The sequence below is a fragment of the Salmo salar genome, chromosome 02 (assembly GCF_965601325.2).
Source record: "Salmo salar chromosome 02, fSalSal1, whole genome shotgun sequence".
Taxonomy (NCBI): domain Eukaryota; kingdom Metazoa; phylum Chordata; class Actinopteri; order Salmoniformes; family Salmonidae; genus Salmo; species Salmo salar.
The window spans coordinates 97,911,530-97,934,427 of record NC_138292.1 but is presented as its reverse complement, the minus strand read 5'-3'; the positions used below and the strand labels follow the sequence as shown (position 1 = coordinate 97,934,427).

The 22,898-nt window shown below is 38.6% G+C and overlaps 25 non-coding genes across 25 annotated transcripts; all 25 read right to left on the bottom strand.

Annotated features, from left to right (window-relative positions):
• Positions 1–926: 926 nt before the first annotated feature.
• Positions 927–999, bottom strand: trnat-cgu (transfer RNA threonine (anticodon CGU)). The gene has a single exon. It is a non-coding gene; the product is annotated as a tRNA-Thr (tRNA).
• Positions 1,000–1,632: 633 nt separating this feature from the next.
• Positions 1,633–1,705, bottom strand: trnam-cau (transfer RNA methionine (anticodon CAU)). The gene has a single exon. It is a non-coding gene; the product is annotated as a tRNA-Met (tRNA).
• A 272-nt stretch (positions 1,706–1,977) lies between these two features.
• Positions 1,978–2,050, bottom strand: trnam-cau (transfer RNA methionine (anticodon CAU)). Its single transcript has one exon. It is a non-coding gene; the product is annotated as a tRNA-Met (tRNA).
• Positions 2,051–2,664: 614 nt separating this feature from the next.
• trnam-cau (transfer RNA methionine (anticodon CAU)) lies at positions 2,665–2,737 on the bottom strand. Its single transcript has one exon. It is a non-coding gene; the product is annotated as a tRNA-Met (tRNA).
• Positions 2,738–4,054: 1,317 nt separating this feature from the next.
• trnam-cau (transfer RNA methionine (anticodon CAU)) lies at positions 4,055–4,127 on the bottom strand. The gene has a single exon. It is a non-coding gene; the product is annotated as a tRNA-Met (tRNA).
• A 946-nt stretch (positions 4,128–5,073) lies between these two features.
• On the bottom strand, positions 5,074–5,146 carry trnat-cgu (transfer RNA threonine (anticodon CGU)). The gene has a single exon. It is a non-coding gene; the product is annotated as a tRNA-Thr (tRNA).
• Positions 5,147–5,779: 633 nt separating this feature from the next.
• On the bottom strand, positions 5,780–5,852 carry trnam-cau (transfer RNA methionine (anticodon CAU)). The gene has a single exon. It is a non-coding gene; the product is annotated as a tRNA-Met (tRNA).
• A 272-nt stretch (positions 5,853–6,124) lies between these two features.
• trnam-cau (transfer RNA methionine (anticodon CAU)) lies at positions 6,125–6,197 on the bottom strand. Its single transcript has one exon. It is a non-coding gene; the product is annotated as a tRNA-Met (tRNA).
• A 614-nt stretch (positions 6,198–6,811) lies between these two features.
• Positions 6,812–6,884, bottom strand: trnam-cau (transfer RNA methionine (anticodon CAU)). The gene has a single exon. It is a non-coding gene; the product is annotated as a tRNA-Met (tRNA).
• A 1,315-nt stretch (positions 6,885–8,199) lies between these two features.
• trnat-cgu (transfer RNA threonine (anticodon CGU)) lies at positions 8,200–8,272 on the bottom strand. The gene has a single exon. It is a non-coding gene; the product is annotated as a tRNA-Thr (tRNA).
• A 611-nt stretch (positions 8,273–8,883) lies between these two features.
• Positions 8,884–8,956, bottom strand: trnat-cgu (transfer RNA threonine (anticodon CGU)). The gene has a single exon. It is a non-coding gene; the product is annotated as a tRNA-Thr (tRNA).
• Positions 8,957–9,568: 612 nt separating this feature from the next.
• trnam-cau (transfer RNA methionine (anticodon CAU)) lies at positions 9,569–9,641 on the bottom strand. Its single transcript has one exon. It is a non-coding gene; the product is annotated as a tRNA-Met (tRNA).
• A 2,706-nt stretch (positions 9,642–12,347) lies between these two features.
• trnat-cgu (transfer RNA threonine (anticodon CGU)) lies at positions 12,348–12,420 on the bottom strand. The gene has a single exon. It is a non-coding gene; the product is annotated as a tRNA-Thr (tRNA).
• Positions 12,421–13,031: 611 nt separating this feature from the next.
• On the bottom strand, positions 13,032–13,104 carry trnat-cgu (transfer RNA threonine (anticodon CGU)). The gene has a single exon. It is a non-coding gene; the product is annotated as a tRNA-Thr (tRNA).
• A 610-nt stretch (positions 13,105–13,714) lies between these two features.
• Positions 13,715–13,787, bottom strand: trnat-cgu (transfer RNA threonine (anticodon CGU)). Its single transcript has one exon. It is a non-coding gene; the product is annotated as a tRNA-Thr (tRNA).
• A 1,660-nt stretch (positions 13,788–15,447) lies between these two features.
• Positions 15,448–15,520, bottom strand: trnam-cau (transfer RNA methionine (anticodon CAU)). Its single transcript has one exon. It is a non-coding gene; the product is annotated as a tRNA-Met (tRNA).
• Positions 15,521–15,792: 272 nt separating this feature from the next.
• trnam-cau (transfer RNA methionine (anticodon CAU)) lies at positions 15,793–15,865 on the bottom strand. The gene has a single exon. It is a non-coding gene; the product is annotated as a tRNA-Met (tRNA).
• A 612-nt stretch (positions 15,866–16,477) lies between these two features.
• Positions 16,478–16,550, bottom strand: trnat-cgu (transfer RNA threonine (anticodon CGU)). Its single transcript has one exon. It is a non-coding gene; the product is annotated as a tRNA-Thr (tRNA).
• A 1,318-nt stretch (positions 16,551–17,868) lies between these two features.
• trnam-cau (transfer RNA methionine (anticodon CAU)) lies at positions 17,869–17,941 on the bottom strand. The gene has a single exon. It is a non-coding gene; the product is annotated as a tRNA-Met (tRNA).
• A 272-nt stretch (positions 17,942–18,213) lies between these two features.
• trnam-cau (transfer RNA methionine (anticodon CAU)) lies at positions 18,214–18,286 on the bottom strand. Its single transcript has one exon. It is a non-coding gene; the product is annotated as a tRNA-Met (tRNA).
• Positions 18,287–18,898: 612 nt separating this feature from the next.
• Positions 18,899–18,971, bottom strand: trnat-cgu (transfer RNA threonine (anticodon CGU)). Its single transcript has one exon. It is a non-coding gene; the product is annotated as a tRNA-Thr (tRNA).
• A 1,318-nt stretch (positions 18,972–20,289) lies between these two features.
• trnam-cau (transfer RNA methionine (anticodon CAU)) lies at positions 20,290–20,362 on the bottom strand. Its single transcript has one exon. It is a non-coding gene; the product is annotated as a tRNA-Met (tRNA).
• Positions 20,363–20,634: 272 nt separating this feature from the next.
• Positions 20,635–20,707, bottom strand: trnam-cau (transfer RNA methionine (anticodon CAU)). Its single transcript has one exon. It is a non-coding gene; the product is annotated as a tRNA-Met (tRNA).
• A 612-nt stretch (positions 20,708–21,319) lies between these two features.
• trnat-cgu (transfer RNA threonine (anticodon CGU)) lies at positions 21,320–21,392 on the bottom strand. The gene has a single exon. It is a non-coding gene; the product is annotated as a tRNA-Thr (tRNA).
• Positions 21,393–22,709: 1,317 nt separating this feature from the next.
• On the bottom strand, positions 22,710–22,782 carry trnam-cau (transfer RNA methionine (anticodon CAU)). Its single transcript has one exon. It is a non-coding gene; the product is annotated as a tRNA-Met (tRNA).
• Positions 22,783–22,898: the final 116 nt, after the last annotated feature.

Below are 22,898 nucleotides of genomic sequence, written 5' to 3'. Positions count from 1 at the left end.
AAGAAAAAATTATCAATACCGACCTTCACTTTTTGACAGTGACGTTGTAAGCACCGTGCCAAAAGGTATGGTCTGAAAAACCACAACACCTGAGAAAAAAACAATGATTTCATTCTAAAGTAAAACAATTTGATATCGACCTTAAGATGTGGTTTCCACCGTGACAAAAGTATGTATTGTCTGAAAGTCCAAAACCAGTGAGAATTAATTTTCACCTTCAGACAACACTGTCTTTCTATAAGCTTTGCTGCCCCGTGTGAGGATCGAACTCACGACCTTCAGATTATGAGACTGACGCACTGCCTGCTGCGCCAACGAGGCACTTTTAAACATTGAGCGTAAAGAAAAAATATCGATAACGACCTTCAGATTTTGACAGTGACGTTGTAAGCACCGTGCCAAAATGTATGGTCTGAAAGTCCACAACACCTGAGAAAAAAAATATGATTTCATTCTAAAGTAAAACAATTTGATATCGACCTTAAGATGTGGTTTCCACCGTGACAAAAGTATGTATTGTCTGAAAGTCCAAAACCACTGAGAATTAATTTTCACCTTCAGACAACACTGTCTTTTTATAAGCTTTGCTACCCCGTGTGAGGATCGAACTCACGACCTTCAGATTATGAGACTGACGCGCTGCCTGCTGCGCCAACGAGGCACATTTAAACGTTAAGTGTAAAGAAAAAATATCGATAACGACCTTCAGATTTTGACAGTAACGTTGTAAGCACTGTGCCAAAATGTATGGTCTGAAAGTCCACATCACCTGAGAAAAAAACAATGATTTCATTCTAAAGTAAAAAATATAGATATCGACCTTAAGATGTGGTATCCACTGTGACAAAAGTATGTATTGTCTGAAAGTCCAAAACCACTGAGAATTTATTTTCACCATCAGACAACAGTCTTTTTATAAGCTTTGCTGCCCCGTGTGAGAATCGAACTCACGACCTTCAAATTACGAGACTGACGCGCTGCCTGCTGCACCAACGAGGCACATTAAATCGTTAAGTGTAAGAAAAAATATCGATACCGACCTTCAGATTTTGACACTGACGTTGTAAGCACCATGCCAAAATGTATGGTCTGAAAGTCCACAACACCTGAGAAAAAAACTATGATTTCATTCGAAAGTATGAAATATAGATATCGACCTTAAGATGTGGTATCCACCGAAACAAAAGTATGTATTGTCTGAAAGTCCAAAACATCTGAGAATTAATTGTCACTTATTCTTCAGACAACACTTTCTTTTTAAAATCTTTGCTGCCCCGTGTGAGGATCTAACTCAAGACCTTCAGATTATGAGACTGACGCGCTGCATGCTGCACCAACGAGGCACATTAAAGCATTAAGTGTAAGAAAAAATATAGATACCGACCTTCAGATTTTGACAGTGACGTTGTAAGCACCGTGCCAAAATGTATGGTCTGAAAGTCCACAACACCTAAGAAACAAACAATGATTTCATTCTAAAGTAAAAAATATAGATATGGATACCGACCTTCAGATTTTGACAGTGACGTTGTAAGCACCGTGACAAAAGTATGTATCGTCTGAACGTCCAATTCCACTGAGAATTAATTTTCACTTCATCTTCAGAAAACAGTGTTTTTTTAAAAGCTTTGCTGCCCCGTGTGAGGATCGAACTCACGACCTTCAGATTATGAGACTGACGCGCTGCCTGCTGCGCCAACGAGGCACTTTTAAACATTAAGCGTAAAGAAAAAATATCGATAACGACTTTCACTTTTTGACAGTGACGTTGTAAGCACCGTGCCAAAATGTATGGTCTGAAAAACCACAACACCTGAGAAAAAAACAATGATTTCATTCTAAAGTAAAAAATATAGATATCGACCTTAAGATGTGGTATCCACTGTGACAAAAGTATATCTTGTCTGGAAGTCCAAAACCACTGAGAATTAATTTTCACTTCATCTTCAGACAACACTTTCTTATTAAAAGCTTTGCTGCCCCGTGTGAGGATCGAACTCACGACCTTCAGATTATGAGACTGACGTGCTACCTACTGCGCTAACGAGGCAGACCTAATCAACAAATCGAAAGAAAAAATTATCAATACCGACCTTCACTTTTTGACAGTGACGTTGTAAGCACCGTGCCAAAATGTATGGTCTGAAAAACCACAACACCTGAGAAAAAAACAATGATTTCATTCTAAAGTAAAACAATTTGATATCGACCTTAAGATGTGGTTTCCACCGTGACAAAAGTATGTATTGTCTGAATGTCCAAAACCACTGAGAATTAATTTTCACCTTCAGACAACACTGTCTTTTTATAAGGTTTGCTGCCTCGTGTGAGGATCGAACTCACAACCTTCAGCTTATGAGACTGGCGCACTACCTACCTCGCTAACGAAGCACATTTAATCAACAAATCGAAAGAAAAAATTTGCGATACCGACCTTCACTATTTGACAGTGACGTTGTAAGCACCGTGCCAAAATGTATGGTCTGAAAGTCCACAATACCTGAGAAAAAAACTATGATTTCATTCTAAAGTAAAAAATATAGATATATACCTTAAGATGTGGTATCCACCGTGACAAAAGTATGTATTGTCTGGAAGTCCAAAACCACTGAGAATTAATTTTCACTTCATCTTCAGACAATACTTTCCTATTAACAGCATTGCTGCCCCGTGTGAGGATCGAACTCACGACCTTCAGATTATGAGACTGAGGCGCTACCTACTGTGCTAACGAGGCACATCTAATCAACAATTCGAAAGAAAAAATTATCAATACCGACCTTCACTTTTTGACAGTGACGTTGTAAGCACCGTGCCAAAAGGTATGGTCTGAAAAACCACAACACCTGAGAAAAAAACAATGATTTCATTCTAAAGTAAAACAATTTGATATCGACCTTAAGATGTGGTTTCCACCGTGACAAAAGTATGTATTGTCTGAAAGTCCAAAACCAGTGAGAATTAATTTTCACCTTCAGACAACACTGTCTTTCTATAAGCTTTGCTGCCCCGTGTGAGGATCGAACTCACGACCTTCAGATTATGAGACTGACGCACTGCCTGCTGCGCCAACGAGGCACTTTTAAACATTGAGCGTAAAGAAAAAATATCGATAACGACCTTCAGATTTTGACAGTGACGTTGTAAGCACCGTGCCAAAATGTATGGTCTGAAAGTCCACATCACCTGAGAAAAAAACAATGATTTCATTCTAAAGTAAAAAATATAGATATGGATTCCGACCTTCAGATTTTGACAGTGATGTTGTAAGCACCGTGACAAAAGTATGTATCGTCTGAACGTCCAATACCACTGAGAATTAATTTTCACTTCATCTTCAGAAAACACTGTTTTTTTAAAAGCTTTGCTGCCCCGTGTGAGGATCGAACTCACGACCTTCAGATTATGAGACTGACGCTCTGCCTGCTGCGCCAACGAGGCACTTTTAAACATTAAGCGTAAAGAAAAAATATCGATAACGACTTTCACTTTTTGACAGTGACGTTGTAAGCACCGTGCCAAAATGTATGGTCTGAAAAACCACAACACCTGAGAAAAAAACAATGATTTCATTCTAAAGTAAAACAATTTGATATCGACCTTAAGATGTGGTTTCCACCGTGACAAAAGTATGTATTGTCTGAATGTCCAAAACCACTGAGAATTAATTTTCACCTTTACACAACACTGTCTTTTTATAAGGTTTGCTGCCTCGTGTGAGGATCGAACTCACAACCTTCAGCTTATGAGACTGGCGCGCTACCTACCTCGCTAACGAAGGACATTTAATCAACAAATCGAAAGAAAAAATTAGCGATACCGACCTTCACTTTTTGACAGTGACGTTGTAAGCACCGTGCCAAAATGTATGGTCTGAAAGTCCACAATACCTGAGAAAAAAACTATGATTTCATTCTAAAGAAAAAAATATAGATATATACCTTAAGATGTGGTATCCACCGTGACAAAAGTATGTATTGTCTGGAAGTCCAAAACCACTGAGAATTAATTTTCACTTCATCTTCAGACAACACTTTCTTATTAACAGGATTGCTGCCCCGTGTGAGGATCGAACTCACGACCTTCAGATTATGAGACTGAGGCGCTACCTACTGTGCTAACGAGGCACATCTAATAAACAATTCGAAAGAAAAAATTATCAATACCGACCTTCACTTTTTGACAGTGACGTTGTAAGCACCGTGCCAAAAGGTATGGTCTGAAAAACCACAACACCTGAGAAAAAAACAATGATTTCATTCTAAAGTAAAACAATTTGATATCGACCTTAAGATGTGGTTTCCACCGTGACAAAAGTATGTATTGTCTGAAAGTCCAAAACCAGTGAGAATTAATTTTCACCTTCAGACAACACTGTCTTTCTATAAGCTTTGCTGCCCCGTGTGAGGATCGAACTCACGACCTTCAGATTATGAGACTGACGCACTGCCTGCTGCGCCAACGAGGCACTTTTAAACATTGAGCGTAAAGAAAAAATATCGATAACGACCTTCAGATTTTGACAGTGACGTTGTAAGCACCGTGCCAAAATGTATGGTCTGAAAGTCCACAACACCTGAGAAAAAAAATATGATTTCATTCTAAAGTAAAACAATTTGATATCGACCTTAAGATGTGGTTTCCACCGTGACAAAAGTATGTATTGTCTGAAAGTCCAAAACCACTGAGAATTAATTTTCACCTTCAGACAACACTGTCTTTTTATAAGCTTTGCTACCCCGTGTGAGGATCGAACTCACGACCTTCAGATTATGAGACTGACGCGCTGCCTGCTGCGCCAACGAGGCACATTTAAACGTTAAGTGTAAAGAAAAAATATCGATAACGACCTTCAGATTTTGACAGTAACGTTGTAAGCACTGTGCCAAAATGTATGGTCTGAAAGTCCACATCACCTGAGAAAAAAACAATGATTTCATTCTAAAGTAAAAAATATAGATATCGACCTTAAGATGTGGTATCCACTGTGACAAAAGTATGTATTGTCTGAAAGTCCAAAACCACTGAGAATTTATTTTCACCATCAGACAACAGTCTTTTTATAAGCTTTGCTGCCCCGTGTGAGAATCGAACTCACGACCTTCAAATTACGAGACTGACGCGCTGCCTGCTGCACCAACGAGGCACATTAAATCGTTAAGTGTAAGAAAAAATATCGATACCGACCTTCAGATTTTGACACTGACGTTGTAAGCACCATGCCAAAATGTATGGTCTGAAAGTCCACAACACCTGAGAAAAAAACTATGATTTCATTCGAAAGTATGAAATATAGATATCGACCTTAAGATGTGGTATCCACCGAAACAAAAGTATGTATTGTCTGAAAGTCCAAAACATCTGAGAATTAATTGTCACTTATTCTTCAGACAACACTTTCTTTTTAAAATCTTTGCTGCCCCGTGTGAGGATCTAACTCAAGACCTTCAGATTATGAGACTGACGCGCTGCATGCTGCACCAACGAGGCACATTAAAGCATTAAGTGTAAGAAAAAATATAGATACCGACCTTCAGATTTTGACAGTGACGTTGTAAGCACCGTGCCAAAATGTATGGTCTGAAAGTCCACAACACCTAAGAAACAAACAATGATTTCATTCTAAAGTAAAAAATATAGATATGGATACCGACCTTCAGATTTTGACAGTGACGTTGTAAGCACCGTGACAAAAGTATGTATCGTCTGAACGTCCAATTCCACTGAGAATTAATTTTCACTTCATCTTCAGAAAACAGTGTTTTTTTAAAAGCTTTGCTGCCCCGTGTGAGGATCGAACTCACGACCTTCAGATTATGAGACTGACGCGCTGCCTGCTGCGCCAACGAGGCACTTTTAAACATTAAGCGTAAAGAAAAAATATCGATAACGACTTTCACTTTTTGACAGTGACGTTGTAAGCACCGTGCCAAAATGTATGGTCTGAAAAACCACAACACCTGAGAAAAAAACAATGATTTCATTCTAAAGTAAAAAATATAGATATCGACCTTAAGATGTGGTATCCACTGTGACAAAAGTATATCTTGTCTGGAAGTCCAAAACCACTGAGAATTAATTTTCACTTCATCTTCAGACAACACTTTCTTATTAAAAGCTTTGCTGCCCCGTGTGAGGATCGAACTCACGACCTTCAGATTATGAGACTGACGTGCTACCTACTGCGCTAACGAGGCAGACCTAATCAACAAATCGAAAGAAAAAATTATCAATACCGACCTTCACTTTTTGACAGTGACGTTGTAAGCACCGTGCCAAAATGTATGGTCTGAAAAACCACAACACCTGAGAAAAAAACAATGATTTCATTCTAAAGTAAAACAATTTGATATCGACCTTAAGATGTGGTTTCCACCGTGACAAAAGTATGTATTGTCTGAATGTCCAAAACCACTGAGAATTAATTTTCACCTTCAGACAACACTGTCTTTTTATAAGGTTTGCTGCCTCGTGTGAGGATCGAACTCACAACCTTCAGCTTATGAGACTGGCGCACTACCTACCTCGCTAACGAAGCACATTTAATCAACAAATCGAAAGAAAAAATTTGCGATACCGACCTTCACTATTTGACAGTGACGTTGTAAGCACCGTGCCAAAATGTATGGTCTGAAAGTCCACAATACCTGAGAAAAAAACTATGATTTCATTCTAAAGTAAAAAATATAGATATATACCTTAAGATGTGGTATCCACCGTGACAAAAGTATGTATTGTCTGGAAGTCCAAAACCACTGAGAATTAATTTTCACTTCATCTTCAGACAATACTTTCCTATTAACAGCATTGCTGCCCCGTGTGAGGATCGAACTCACGACCTTCAGATTATGAGACTGAGGCGCTACCTACTGTGCTAACGAGGCACATCTAATCAACAATTCGAAAGAAAAAATTATCAATACCGACCTTCACTTTTTGACAGTGACGTTGTAAGCACCGTGCCAAAAGGTATGGTCTGAAAAACCACAACACCTGAGAAAAAAACAATGATTTCATTCTAAAGTAAAACAATTTGATATCGACCTTAAGATGTGGTTTCCACCGTGACAAAAGTATGTATTGTCTGAAAGTCCAAAACCAGTGAGAATTAATTTTCACCTTCAGACAACACTGTCTTTCTATAAGCTTTGCTGCCCCGTGTGAGGATCGAACTCACGACCTTCAGATTATGAGACTGACGCACTGCCTGCTGCGCCAACGAGGCACTTTTAAACATTGAGCGTAAAGAAAAAATATCGATAACGACCTTCAGATTTTGACAGTGACGTTGTAAGCACCGTGCCAAAATGTATGGTCTGAAAGTCCACATCACCTGAGAAAAAAACAATGATTTCATTCTAAAGTAAAAAATATAGATATGGATTCCGACCTTCAGATTTTGACAGTGATGTTGTAAGCACCGTGACAAAAGTATGTATCGTCTGAACGTCCAATACCACTGAGAATTAATTTTCACTTCATCTTCAGAAAACACTGTTTTTTTAAAAGCTTTGCTGCCCCGTGTGAGGATCGAACTCACGACCTTCAGATTATGAGACTGACGCTCTGCCTGCTGCGCCAACGAGGCACTTTTAAACATTAAGCGTAAAGAAAAAATATCGATAACGACTTTCACTTTTTGACAGTGACGTTGTAAGCACCGTGCCAAAATGTATGGTCTGAAAAACCACAACACCTGAGAAAAAAACAATGATTTCATTCTAAAGTAAAACAATTTGATATCGACCTTAAGATGTGGTTTCCACCGTGACAAAAGTATGTATTGTCTGAAAGTCCAAAACATCTGAGAATTAAATTTCACTTCATCTTCAGAGAACACTTTCTTTTTAAAATCTTTGCTGCCCCGTGTGAGGATCGAACTCGCGACCTTCACATTATGAGACTGACGCGCTACCTACTGCGCTAACGAAGCACATTTAATCAACAAATCTAAAGAAAAAATGATCGATACCGACCTTCACTTTTTGACAGTGACGTTGTAAGCACCGTGCCAAACTGTATGGTCTGAAAAACCACAACACCTGAGAAAAAAACTATGATTTCATTCTAAAGTAAAACAATTTGATATCGACCTTAAGATGTGGTTTCCACCGTGACAAAAGTATGTATTGTCTGAAAGTCCAAAACCACTGAGAATTTATTTTCACCATCAGACAACAGTCTTTTTATAAGCTTTGCTGCCCCGTGTGAGAATCGAACTCACGACCTTCAAATTACGAGACTGACGCGCTGCCTGCTGCACCAACGAGGCACATTAAATATTTAAGTGTAAGAAAAAATATCGATACCGACCTTCAGATTTTGACGCTGACGTTGTAAGCACCGTGCCAAAATGTATGGTCTGAAAGTCCACAACACCTGAGAAAAAAACTATGATTTCATTCGAAAGTAAGAAATATAGATATCGACCTTAAGATGTGGTATCCACCGAAACAAAAGTATGTATTGTTATGAAAGTCCAAAACATCTGAGAATTAATTGTCACTTATTCTTCAGACAACACTTTCTTTTTAAAATCTTTGCTGCCCCGTGTGAGGATCTAACTCACGACCTTCAGATTATGATACTGACGCGCTACCTACTGCGCTAACGAAGCACATTTAATCATGAAATCGAAATAAAAAATTATCGATACCGACCTTCACTTTTTGACAGTGACGTTGTAAGCACCGTGCCAAAATGTATGGTCTGAAAAACCACAACACCTGAGAAAAAAACTATGATTTCATTCTAAAGTAAAACAATTTGATATGGACCTTAAGATGTGGTTTCCACCGTGACAAAAGTATGTATTGTCTGAAAGTCCAAAACCACTGAGAATTAATTTTCACCATCAGACAACAGTCTTTTTATAAACTTTCCTGCCCAGTGTGAGGATCGAACTCACGACCTTCAAATTACGAGACTGACGCGCTGCCTGCTGCACCAACGAGGCACATTAAACCGTTTAGTGTAAGAAAAAATATCGATACCGACCTTCACTTTTTGACAGTGACGTTGTAAGCACCGTGCCAAAATGTATGGTCTGAAAAACCACAACACCTGAGAAAAAAACAATGATTTCATTCTAAAGTAAAACAATTTGATATCGACCTTAAGATGTGGTTTCCACCGTGACAAAAGTATGTATTGTCTGAATGTCCAAAACCACTGAGAATTAATTTTCACCTTCAGACAACACTGTCTTTTTATAAGGTTTGCTGCCTCGTGTGAGGATCGAACTCACAACCTTCAGCTTATGAGACTGGCGCACTACCTACCTCGCTAACGAAGCACATTTAATCAACAAATCGAAAGAAAAAATTTGCGATACCGACCTTCACTATTTGACAGTGACGTTGTAAGCACCGTGCCAAAATGTATGGTCTGAAAGTCCACAATACCTGAGAAAAAAACTATGATTTCATTCTAAAGTAAAAAATATAGATATATACCTTAAGATGTGGTATCCACCGTGACAAAAGTATGTATTGTCTGGAAGTCCAAAACCACTGAGAATTAATTTTCACTTCATCTTCAGACAATACTTTCCTATTAACAGCATTGCTGCCCCGTGTGAGGATCGAACTCACGACCTTCAGATTATGAGACTGAGGCGCTACCTACTGTGCTAACGAGGCACATCTAATCAACAATTCGAAAGAAAAAATTATCAATACCGACCTTCACTTTTTGACAGTGACGTTGTAAGCACCGTGCCAAAAGGTATGGTCTGAAAAACCACAACACCTGAGAAAAAAACAATGATTTCATTCTAAAGTAAAACAATTTGATATCGACCTTAAGATGTGGTTTCCACCGTGACAAAAGTATGTATTGTCTGAAAGTCCAAAACCAGTGAGAATTAATTTTCACCTTCAGACAACACTGTCTTTCTATAAGCTTTGCTGCCCCGTGTGAGGATCGAACTCACGACCTTCAGATTATGAGGCTGACGCACTGCCTGCTGCGCCAACGAGGCACTTTTAAACATTGAGCGTAAAGAAAAAATATCGATAACGACCTTCAGATTTTGACAGTGACGTTGTAAGCACCGTGCCAAAATGTATGGTCTGAAAGTCCACATCACCTGAGAAAAAAACAATGATTTCATTCTAAAGTAAAAAATATAGATATGGATTCCGACCTTCAGATTTTGACAGTGATGTTGTAAGCACCGTGACAAAAGTATGTATCGTCTGAACGTCCAATACCACTGAGAATTAATTTTCACTTCATCTTCAGAAAACACTGTTTTTTTAAAAGCTTTGCTGCCCCGTGTGAGGATCGAACTCACGACCTTCAGATTATGAGACTGACGCTCTGCCTGCTGCGCCAACGAGGCACTTTTAAACATTAAGCGTAAAGAAAAAATATCGATAACGACTTTCACTTTTTGACAGTGACGTTGTAAGCACCGTGCCAAAATGTATGGTCTGAAAAACCACAACACCTGAGAAAAAAACAATGATTTCATTCTAAAGTAAAAAATATAGATATCGACCTTAAGATGTGCTATCCACTGTGACAAAAGTATGTATTGTCTGGAAGTCCAAAACCACTGAGAATTAATTTTCACTTCATCTTCAGACAACACTTTCTTATTAACAGCATTGCTGCCCCGTGTGAAGGATCGAACTCACGACCTTCAGATTATGAGACTGAGGCGCTACCTACTGCGCTAACGAGGCACATCTAATCAACAATTCGAAAGAGAAAATTATCAATACCGACCTTCACTTTTTGACAGTGACGTTGTAAGCACCGTGCCAAAATGTATGGTCTGAAAAACCACAACACCTGAGAAAAAAACAATGATTTCATTCTAAAGTAAAAAATATAGATATCGACCTTAAGATGTGGTATCCACTGTGACAAAAGTATATATTGTCTGGAAGTCCAAAACCACTGAGAATTAATTTTCACTTTCAGACAACACTGTCTTTTTATAAGGTTTGCTGCCCCGTGTGAGGATCGAACTCACAACCTTCAGCTTATGAGACTGACGCGCTACCTACTTCGCTAACGAAGCACATTTAATCAACAAATCGAAAGAAAAAATTAGCGATACCGACCTTCACTTTTTGACAGTGACGTTGTACGCACCGTGCCAAAATGTATGGTCTGAAAGTCCACAATACCTGAGAAAAAAACAATGATTTCATTCTAAAGTAAAACAATTTGATATCGACCTTAAGATGTGGTTTCCACCGTGACAAAAGTATGTATTGTCTGAAAGTCCAAAACCAGTGAGAATTAATTTTCACCTTCAGACAACACTGTCTTTCTATAAGCTTTGCTGCCCCGTGTGAGGATCGAACTCACGACCTTCAGATTATGAGACTGACGCACTGCCTGCTGCGCCAACGAGGCACTTTTAAACATTGAGCGTAAAGAAAAAATATCGATAACGACCTTCAGATTTTGACAGTGACGTTGTAAGCACCGTGCCAAAATGTATGGTCTGAAAGTCCACATCACCTGAGAAAAAAACAATGATTTCATTCTAAAGTAAAAAATATAGATATGGATTCCGACCTTCAGATTTTGACAGTGATGTTGTAAGCACCGTGACAAAAGTATGTATCGTCTGAACGTCCAATACCACTGAGAATTAATTTTCACTTCATCTTCAGAAAACACTGTTTTTTTAAAAGCTTTGCTGCCCCGTGTGAGGATCGAACTCACGACCTTCAGATTATGAGACTGACGCTCTGCCTGCTGCGCCAACGAGGCACTTTTAAACATTAAGCGTAAAGAAAAAATATCGATAACGACTTTCACTTTTTGACAGTGACGTTGTAAGCACCGTGCCAAAATGTATGGTCTGAAAAACCACAACACCTGAGAAAAAAACAATGATTTCATTCTAAAGTAAAACAATTTGATATCGACCTTAAGATGTGGTTTCCACCGTGACAAAAGTATGTATTGTCTGAAAGTCCAAAACATCTGAGAATTAAATTTCACTTCATCTTCAGAGAACACTTTCTTTTTAAAATCTTTGCTGCCCCGTGTGAGGATCGAACTCGCGACCTTCACATTATGAGACTGACGCGCTACCTACTGCGCTAACGAAGCACATTTAATCAACAAATCTAAAGAAAAAATGATCGATACCGACCTTCACTTTTTGACAGTGACGTTGTAAGCACCGTGCCAAACTGTATGGTCTGAAAAACCACAACACCTGAGAAAAAAACTATGATTTCATTCTAAAGTAAAACAATTTGATATCGACCTTAAGATGTGGTTTCCACCGTGACAAAAGTATGTATTGTCTGAAAGTCCAAAACCACTGAGAATTTATTTTCACCATCAGACAACAGTCTTTTTATAAGCTTTGCTGCCCCATGTGAGAATCGAACTCACGACCTTCAAATTACGAGACTGACGCGCTGCCTGCTGCACCAACGAGGCACATTAAATATTTAAGTGTAAGAAAAAATATCGATACCGACCTTCAGATTTTGACGCTGACGTTGTAAGCACCGTGCCAAAATGTATGGTCTGAAAGTCCACAACACCTGAGAAAAAAACTATGATTTCATTCGAAAGTAAGAAATATAGATATCGACCTTAAGATGTGGTATCCACCGAAACAAAAGTATGTATTGTTATGAAAGTCCAAAACATCTGAGAATTAATTGTCACTTATTCTTCAGACAACACTTTCTTTTTAAAATCTTTGCTGCCCCGTGTGAGGATCTAACTCACGACCTTCAGATTATGATACTGACGCACTACCTACTGCGCTAACGAAGCACATTTAATCATGAAATCGAAATAAAAAATTATCGATACCGACCTTCACTTTTTGACAGTGACGTTGTAAGCACCGTGCCAAAATGTATGGTCTGAAAAACCACAACACCTGAGAAAAAAACTATGATTTCATTCTAAAGTAAAACAATTTGATATGGACCTTAAGATGTGGTTTCCACCGTGACAAAAGTATGTATTGTCTGAAAGTCCAAAACCACTGAGAATTAATTTTCACCATCAGACAACAGTCTTTTTATAAACTTTCCTGCCCAGTGTGAGGATCGAACTCACGACCTTCAAATTACGAGACTGACGCGCTGCCTGCTGCACCAACGAGGCACATTAAACCGTTTAGTGTAAGAAAAAATATCGATACCGACCTTCAGATTTTGACACTGACGTTGTAAGCACCGTGCCAAAATGTATGGTCTGAAAGTCCACAACACCTGAGAAAAAAACTATGATTTCATTCGAAAGTAAGAAATATAGATATCGACCTTAAGATGTGGTTTCCACCGTGACAAAAGTATGTATTGTCTGAAAGTCCAAAACATCTGAGAATTAAATTTCACTTCATCTTCAGAGAACACTTTCTTTTTAAAATCTTTGCTGCCCCGTGTGAGGATCGAACTCACGACCTTCACATTATGAGACTGACGCGCTACCTACTGCGCTAACGAAGCACATTTAATCAACAAATCTAAAGAAAAAATTATCGATACCGACCTTCACTTTTTGACAGTGACGTTGTAAGCACCGTGCCAAACTGTATGGTCTGAAAAACCACAACACCTGAGAAAAAAACTATGATTTCATTCTAAAGTAAAACAATTTGATATCGACCTTAAGATGTGGTTTCCACCGTGACAAAAGTATGTATTGTCTGAAAGTCCAAAACCACTGAGAATTTATTTTCACCATCAGACAACAGTCTTTTTATAAGCTTTGCTGCCCCGTGTGAGAATCGAACTCACGACCTTCAAATTACGAGACTGACGCGCTGCCTGCTGCACCAACGAGGCACATTAAATATTTAAGTGTAAGAAAAAATATCGATACCGACCTTCAGATTTTGACGCTGACGTTGTAAGCACCGTGCCAAAATGTATGGTCTGAAAGTCCACAACACCTGAGAAAAAAACTATGATTTCATTCGAAAGTAAGAAATATAGATATCGACCTTAAGATGTGGTATCCACCGAAACAAAAGTATGTATTGTTATGAAAGTCCAAAACATCTGAGAATTAATTGTCACTTATTCTTCAGACAACACTTTCTTTTTAAAATCTTTGCTGCCCCGTGTGAGGATCTAACTCACGACCTTCAGATTATGATACTGACGCGCTACCTACTGCGCTAACGAAGCACATTTAATCATGAAATCGAAATAAAAAATTATCGATACCGACCTTCACTTTTTGACAGTGACGTTGTAAGCACCGTGCCAAAATGTATGGTCTGAAAAACCACAACACCTGAGAAAAAAACTATGATTTCATTCTAAAGTAAAACAATTTGATATGGACCTTAAGATGTGGTTTCCACCGTGACAAAAGTATGTATTGTCTGAAAGTCCAAAACCACTGAGAATTAATTTTCACCATCAGACAACACTTTCTTTTTAAAATCTTTGCTGCCCCGTGTGAGGATCTAACTCACGACCTTCAGATTATGAGACTGACGCGCTGCATGCTGCACCAACGAGGCACATTAAAGCATTAAGTGTAAGAAAAAATATAGATACCGACCTTCAGATTTTGACAGTGACGTTGTAAGCACCGTGCCAAAATGTATGGTCTGAAAGTCCACAACACCTAAGAAAAAAACAATGATTTCATTCTAAAGTAAAAAATATAGATATGGATACCGACCTTCAGATTTTGACAGTGACGTTGTAAGCACCGTGACAAAAGTATGTATCGTCTGAACGTCCAATTCCACTGAGAATTAATTTTCACTTCATCTTCAGAAAACACTGTTTTTTTAAAAGCTTTGCTGCCCCGTGTGAGGATCAAACTCACGACCTTCAAATTATGAGACTGACGCGCTGCCTGCTGCGCCAACGAGGCACTTTTAAACATTAAGCGTAAAGAAAAAATATCGATAACGACTTTCACTTTTTGACAGTGACGTTGTAAGCACCGTGCCAAAATGTATGGTCTGAAAAACCACAAAACCTGAGAAAAAAACTATGATTTCATTCGAAAGTAAGAAATATAGATATCGACCTTAAGATGTGGTATCCACCGAAACAAAAGTATGTATTGTCTGAAAGTCCAAAACATCTGAGAATTAATTGTCACTTATTCTTCAGACAACACTTTCTTTTTAAAATCTTTGCTGCCCCGTGTGAGGATCTAACTCACGACCTTCAGATTATGAGACTGAGGCGCTACCTACTGCGCTAACGAGGCACATCTAATCAACAATTCGAAAGAGAAAATTATCAATACCGACCTTCACTTTTTGACAGTGACGTTGTAAGCACCGTGCCAAAATGTATGGTCTGAAAAACCACAACACCTGAGAAAAAAACAATGATTTCATTCTAAAGTAAAACAATTTGATATCGACCTTAAGATGTGGTTTCCACCGTGACAAAAGTATGTATTGTCTGAAAGTCCAAAAACACTGAGAATTAATTGTCACCTTCAGACAACACTGTCTTTTTATAAGCTTTGCGCCCCGTGTGAGGATCGAACTCACGACCTTCAGATTATGAGACTGACGCGCTGCCTGCTGCGCCAACGAGGCACTTCTAAACATTAAGCGTAAAGAAAAAATATCGATAACGACCTTCAGATTTTGACAGTGACGTTGTAAGCACCGTGCCAAAATGTATGGTCTGAAAGTCCACATCACCTGAGAAAAAAAATATGATTTCATTCTAAAGTAAAAAATATAGATATCGACCTTAAGATGTGGTATCCACTGTGACAAAAGTATGTATTGTCTGAAAGTCCAAAACAACTGAGAATTAATTTTCACTTCATCTTCAGACAACACTGTCTTTTTAAAAACTTTGCTGCCCCGTGTGAGGATCGAACTCACGACCTTCAGATTATGAGACTGACGCGCTACCTACTGCGCTAACGAAGCACATATAATCGACAAATCGAAAGAAAAAAATATCAATACCGACCTTCACTTTTTGACAGTGACGTTGTAAGCACCGTGCCAAAATGTATGGTCTGAAAAACCACAACACCTGAGAAAAAAACAATGATTTCATTCTAAAGTAAAACAATTTGATATCGACCTTAAGATGTGGTTTCCACCGTGACAAAAGTATGTATTGTCTGAAAGTCCAAAACATCTGAGAATTAAATTTCACTTCATCTTCAGAGAACACTTTCTTTTTAAAATCTTTGCTGCCCCGTGTGAGGATCGAACTCGCGACCTTCACATTATGAGACTGACGCGCTACCTACTGCGCTAACGAAGCACATTTAATCATGAAATCGAAATAAAAAATTATCGATACCGACCTTCACTTTTTGACAGTGACGTTGTAAGCACCGTGCCAAAATGTATGGTCTGAAAAACCACAACACCTGAGAAAAAAACTATGATTTCATTCTAAAGTAAAACAATTTGATATGGACCTTAAGATGTGGTTTCCACCGTGACAAAAGTATGTATTGTCTGAAAGTCCAAAACCACTGAGAATTAATTTTCACCATCAGACAACAGTCTTTTTATAAACTTTCCTGCCCAGTGTGAGGATCGAACTCACGACCTTCAAATTACGAGACTGACGCGCTGCCTGCTGCACCAACGAGGCACATTAAACCGTTAAGTGTAAGAAAAAATATCGATACCGACCTTCAGATTTTGACACTGACGTTGTAAGCACCGTGCCAAAATGTATGGTCTGAAAGTCCACAACACCTGAGAAAAAAACTATGATTTCATTCGAAAGTAAGAAATATAGATATCGACCTTAAGATGTGGTATCCACCGAAACAAAAGTATGTATTGTCTGAAAGTCCAAAACATCTGAGAATTAATTGTCACTTATTCTTCAGACAACACTTTCTTTTTAAAATCTTTGCTGCCCCGTGTGAGGATCTAACTCACGACCTTCAGATTATGAGACTGACGCGCTGCATGCTGCACCAACGAGGCACATTAAAGCATTAAGTGTAAGAAAAAATATAGATACCGACCTTCAGATTTTGACAGTGACGTTGTAAGCACCGTGCCAAAATGTATGGTCTGAAAGTCCACAACACCTAAGAAAAAAACAATGATTTCATTCTAAAGTAAAAAATATAGATATGGATACCGACCTTCAGATTTTGACAGTGACGTTGTAAGCACCGTGACAAAAGTATGTATCGTCTGAACGTCCAATTCCACTGAGAATTAATTTTCACTTCATCTTCAGAAAACACTGTTTTTTTAAAAGCTTTGCTGCCCCGTGTGAGGATCGAACTCACGACCTTCAAATTATGAGACTGACGCGCTGCCTGCTGCGCCAACGAGGCACTTTTAAACATTAAGCGTAAAGAAAAAATATCGATAACGACTTTCACTTTTTGACAGTGACGTTGTAAGCACCGTGCCAAAATGTATGGTCTGAAAAACCACAACACCTGAGAAAAAAACTATGATTTCATTCGAAAGTAAGAAATATAGATATCGACCTTAAGATGTGGTATCCACCGAAACAAAAGTATGTATTGTCTGAAAGTCCAAAACATCTGAGAATTAATTGTCACTTATTCTTCAGACAACACTTTCTTTTTAAAATCTTTGCTGCCCCGTGTGAGGATCTAACTCACGACCTTCAGATTATGAGACTGAGGCGCTACCTACTGCGCTAACGAGGCACATCTAATCAACAATTCGAAAGAGAAAATTATCAATACCGACCTTCACTTTTTGACAGTGACGTTGTAAGCACCGTGCCAAAATGTATGGTCTGAAAAACCACAACACCTGAGAAAAAAACAATGATTTCATTCTAAAGTAAAACAATTTGATATCGACCTTAAGATGTGGTTTCCACCGTGACAAAAGTATGTATTGTCTGAAAGTCCAAAAACACTGAGAATTAATTGTCACCTTCAGACAACACTGTCTTTTTATAAGCTTTGCGCCCCGTGTGAGGATCGAACTCACGACCTTCAGATTATGAGACTGACGCGCTGCCTGCTGCGCCAACGAGGCACTTCTAAACATTAAGCGTAAAGAAAAAATATCGATAACGACCTTCAGATTTTGACAGTGACGTTGTAAGCACCGTGCCAAAATGTATGGTCTGAAAGTCCACAACACCTGAGAAAAAAAATATGATTTCATTCTAAAGTAAAAAATATAGATATCGACCTTAAGATGTGGTATCCACTGTGACAAAAGTATGTATTGTCTGAAAGTCCAAAACAACTGAGAATTAATTTTCACTTCATCTTCAGACAACACTGTCTTTTTAAAAACTTTGCTGCCCCGTGTGAGGATCGAACTCACGACCTTCAGATTATGAGACTGACGCGCTACCTACTGCGCTAACGAAGCACATTTAATCGACAAATCGAAAGAAAAAAATATCAATACCGACCTTCACTTTTTGACAGTGACGTTGTAAGCACCGTGCCAAAATGTATGGTCTGAAAAACCACAACACCTGAGAAAAAAACAATGATTTCATTCTAAAGTAAAACAATTTGATATCGACCTTAAGATGTGGTTTCCACCGTGACAAAAGTATGTATTGTCTGAAAGTCCAAAACATCTGAGAATTAAATTTCACTTCATCTTCAGAGAACACTTTCTTTTTAAAATCTTTGCTGCCCCGTGTGAGGATCGAACTCGCGACCTTCACATTATGAGACTGACGCGCTACCTACTGCGCTAACGAAGCACATTTAATCATGAAATCGAAATAAAAAATTATCGATACCGACCTTCACTTTTTGACAGTGACGTTGTAAGCACCGTGCCAAAATGTATGGTCTGAAAAACCACAACACCTGAGAAAAAAACTATGATTTCATTCTAAAGTAAAACAATTTTATATGGACCTTAAGATGTGGTTTCCACCGTGACAAAAGTATGTATTGTCTGAAAGTCCAAAACCACTGAGAATTAATTTTCACCATCAGACAACAGTCTTTTTATAAACTTTCCTGCCCAGTGTGAGGATCGAACTCACGACCTTCAAATTACGAGACTGACGCGCTGCCTGCTGCACCAACGAGGCACATTAAACCGTTAAGTGTAAGAAAAAATATCGATACCGACCTTCAGATTTTGACACTGACGTTGTAAGCACCGTGCCAAAATGTATGGTCTGAAAGTCCACAACACCTGAGAAAAAAACTATGATTTCATTCGAAAGTAAGAAATATAGATATCGACCTTAAGATGTGGTATCCACCGAAACAAAAGTATGTATTGTCTGAAAGTCCAAAACATCTGAGAATTAATTGTCACTTATTCTTCAGACAACACTTTCTTTTTAAAATCTTTGCTGCCCCGTGTGAGGATCTAACTCACGACCTTCAGATTATGAGACTGACGCGCTGCATGCTGCACCAACGAGGCACATTAAAGCATTAAGTGTAAGAAAAAATATAGATACCGACCTTCAGATTTTGACAGTGACGTTGTAAGCACCGTGCCAAAATGTATGGTCTGAAAGTCCACAACACCTAAGAAAAAAACAATGATTTCATTCTAAAGTAAAAAATATAGATATGGATACCGACCTTCAGATTTTGACAGTGACGTTGTAAGCACCGTGACAAAAGTATGTATCGTCTGAACGTCCAATTCCACTGAGAATTAATTTTCACTTCATCTTCAGAAAACACTGTTTTTTTAAAAGCTTTGCTGCCCCGTGTGAGGATCGAACTCACGACCTTCAAATTATGAGACTGACGCGCTGCCTGCTGCGCCAACGAGGCACTTTTAAACATTAAGCGTAAAGAAAAAATATCGATAACGACTTTCACTTTTTGACAGTGACGTTGTAAGCACCGTGCCAAAATGTATGGTCTGAAAAACCACAACACCTGAGAAAAAAACTATGATTTCATTCGAAAGTAAGAAATATAGATATCGACCTTAAGATGTGGTATCCACCGAAACAAAAGTATGTATTGTCTGAAAGTCCAAAACATCTGAGAATTAATTGTCACTTATTCTTCAGACAACACTTTCTTTTTAAAATCTTTGCTGCCCCGTGTGAGGATCTAACTCACGACCTTCAGATTATGAGACTGAGGCGCTACCTACTGCGCTAACGAGGCACATCTAATCAACAATTCGAAAGAGAAAATTATCAATACCGACCTTCACTTTTTGACAGTGACGTTGTAAGCACCGTGCCAAAATGTATGGTCTGAAAAACCACAACACCTGAGAAAAAAACAATGATTTCATTCTAAAGTAAAACAATTTGATATCGACCTTAAGATGTGGTTTCCACCGTGACAAAAGTATGTATTGTCTGAAAGTCCAAAAACACTGAGAATTAATTGTCACCTTCAGACAACACTGTCTTTTTATAAGCTTTGCGCCCCGTGTGAGGATCGAACTCACGACCTTCAGATTATGAGACTGACGCGCTGCCTGCTGCGCCAACGAGGCACTTCTAAACATTAAGCGTAAAGAAAAAATATCGATAACGACCTTCAGATTTTGACAGTGACGTTGTAAGCACCGTGCCAAAATGTATGGTCTGAAAGTCCACATCACCTGAGAAAAAAAATATGATTTCATTCTAAAGTAAAAAATATAGATATCGACCTTAAGATGTGGTATCCACTGTGACAAAAGTATGTATTGTCTGAAAGTCCAAAACAACTGAGAATTAATTTTCACTTCATCTTCAGACAACACTGTCTTTTTAAAAACTTTGCTGCCCCGTGTGAGGATCGAACTCACGACCTTCAGATTATGAGACTGACGCGCTACCTACTGCGCTAACGAAGCACATTTAATCGACAAATCGAAAGAAAAAAATATCAATACCGACCTTCACTTTTTGACAGTGACGTTGTAAGCACCGTGCCAAAATGTATGGTCTGAAAAACCACAACACCTGAGAAAAAAACAATGATTTCATTCTAAAGTAAAACAATTTGATATCGACCTTAAGATGTGGTTTCCACCGTGACAAAAGTATGTATTGTCTGAAAGTCCAAAACATCTGAGAATTAAATTTCACTTCATCTTCAGAGAACACTTTCTTTTTAAAATCTTTGCTGCCCCGTGTGAGGATCGAACTCGCGACCTTCACATTATGAGACTGACGCGCTACCTACTGCGCTAACGAAGCACATTTAATCAACAAATCTAAAGAAAAAATTATCGATACCGACCTTCACTTTTTGACAGTGACGTTGTAAGCACCGTGCCAAACTGTATGGTCTGAAAAACCACAACACCTGAGAAAAAAACTATGATTTCATTCTAAAGTAAAACAATTTGATATCGACCTTAAGATGTGGTTTCCACCGTGACAAAAGTATGTATTGTCTGAAAGTCCAAAACCACTGAGAATTTATTTTCACCATCAGACAACAGTCTTTTTATAAGCTTTGCTGCCCCGTGTGAGAATCGAACTCACGACCTTCAAATTACGAGACTGACGCGCTGCCTGCTGCACCAACGAGGCACATTAAATCTTTAAGTGTAAGAAAAAATATCGATACCGACCTTCAGATTTTGACGCTGACGTTGTAAGCACCGTGCCAAAATGTATGGTCTGAAAGTCCACAACACCTGAGAAAAAAACTATGATTTCATTCGAAAGTAAGAAATATAGATATCGACCTTAAGATGTGGTATCCACCGAAACAAAAGTATGTATTGTTATGAAAGTCCAAAACATCTGAGAATTAATTGTCACTTATTCTTCAGACAACACTTTCTTTTCAAAATCTTTGCTGCCCCGTGTGAGGATCTAACTCACGACCTTCAGATTATGATACTGACGCGCTACCTACTGCGCTAACGAAGCACATTTAATCATGAAATCGAAATAAAAAATTATCGATACCGACCTTCACTTTTTGACAGTGACGTTGTAAGCACCGTGCCAAAATGTATGGTCTGAAAAACCACAACACCTGAGAAAAAAACTATGATTTCATTCTAAAGTAAAACAATTTCATATGGACCTTAAGATGTGGTTTCCACCGTGACAAAAGTATGTATTGTCTGAAAGTCCAAAACCACTGAGAATTAATTTTCACCATCAGACAACAGTCTTTTTATAAACTTTCCTGCCCAGCGTGAGGATCGAACTCACGACCTTCAAATTACGAGACTGAGGCGCTGCCTGCTGCACCAACGAGGCACATTAAATCGTTAAGTGTAAGAAAAAATATCGATACCGACCTTCAGATTTTGACACTGACGTTGTAAGCACCGTGCCAAAATGTATGGTCTGAAAGTCCACAACACCTGAGAAAAAAACTATGATTTCATTCGAAAGTAAGAAATATACATATCGACCTTAAGATGTGGTATCCACCGAAACAAAAGTATGTATTGTCTGAAAGTCCAAAACATCTGAGAATTAATTGTCACTTATTCTTCAGACAACACTTTCTTTTTAAAATCTTTGCTGCCCCGTGTGAGGATCTAACTCACGACCTTCAGATTATGAGACTGACGCGCTGCATGCTGCACCAACGAGGCACATTAAAGCATTAAGTGTAAGAAAAAATATAGATACCGACCTTCAGATTTTGACAGTGACGTTGTAAGCACCGTGCCAAAATGTATGGTCTGAAAGTCCACAACACCTAAGAAAAAAACAATGATTTCATTCTAAAGTAAAAAATATAGATATGGATACCGACCTTCAGATTTTGACAGTGACGTTGTAAGCACCGTGACAAGAGTATGTATCGTCTGAACGTCCAATTCCACTGAGAATTAATTTTCACTTCATCTTCAGAAAACACTGTTTTTTTAAAAGCTTTGCTGCCCCGTGTGAGGATCGAACTCACGACCTTCAGATTATGAGACTGACGCGCTGCCTGCTGCGCCAACGAGGCACTTTTAAACATTAAGCGTAAAGAAAAAATATCGATAACGACTTTCACTTTTTGACAGTGACGTTGTAAGCACCGTGCCAAAATGTATGGTCTGAAAAACCACAACACCTGAGAAA